Source organism: Penaeus monodon, chromosome 31 (assembly GCF_015228065.2).
Source record: "Penaeus monodon isolate SGIC_2016 chromosome 31, NSTDA_Pmon_1, whole genome shotgun sequence".
Lineage (NCBI taxonomy): Eukaryota > Metazoa > Arthropoda > Malacostraca > Decapoda > Penaeidae > Penaeus > Penaeus monodon.
In genome coordinates this window covers 4,454,020-4,454,242 of record NC_051416.1, presented here as the reverse complement: position 1 = coordinate 4,454,242, position 223 = coordinate 4,454,020, and positions in this window count along the sequence as shown.

The window sequence follows — 223 nt, the reverse complement described above, 5'->3', positions numbered from 1 at the left end:
GAAGGATTTGTTAAATATTCGCAGTTCGAAAATGTATATGAAGTCTAGATGCCCATACCACATATCCAGAGGAAAGGCTAGAATACCAAATCCATTTTTTTTTTCTTTTTAATATTACTAATTAGAAGCATGTAGGCAGGAACTGTCCAAATGTATGTTTCGTAAACTTCTAAAATACATAGTGCCATCCACAATAATTAACCCGTAAGTTAATAACCGGATC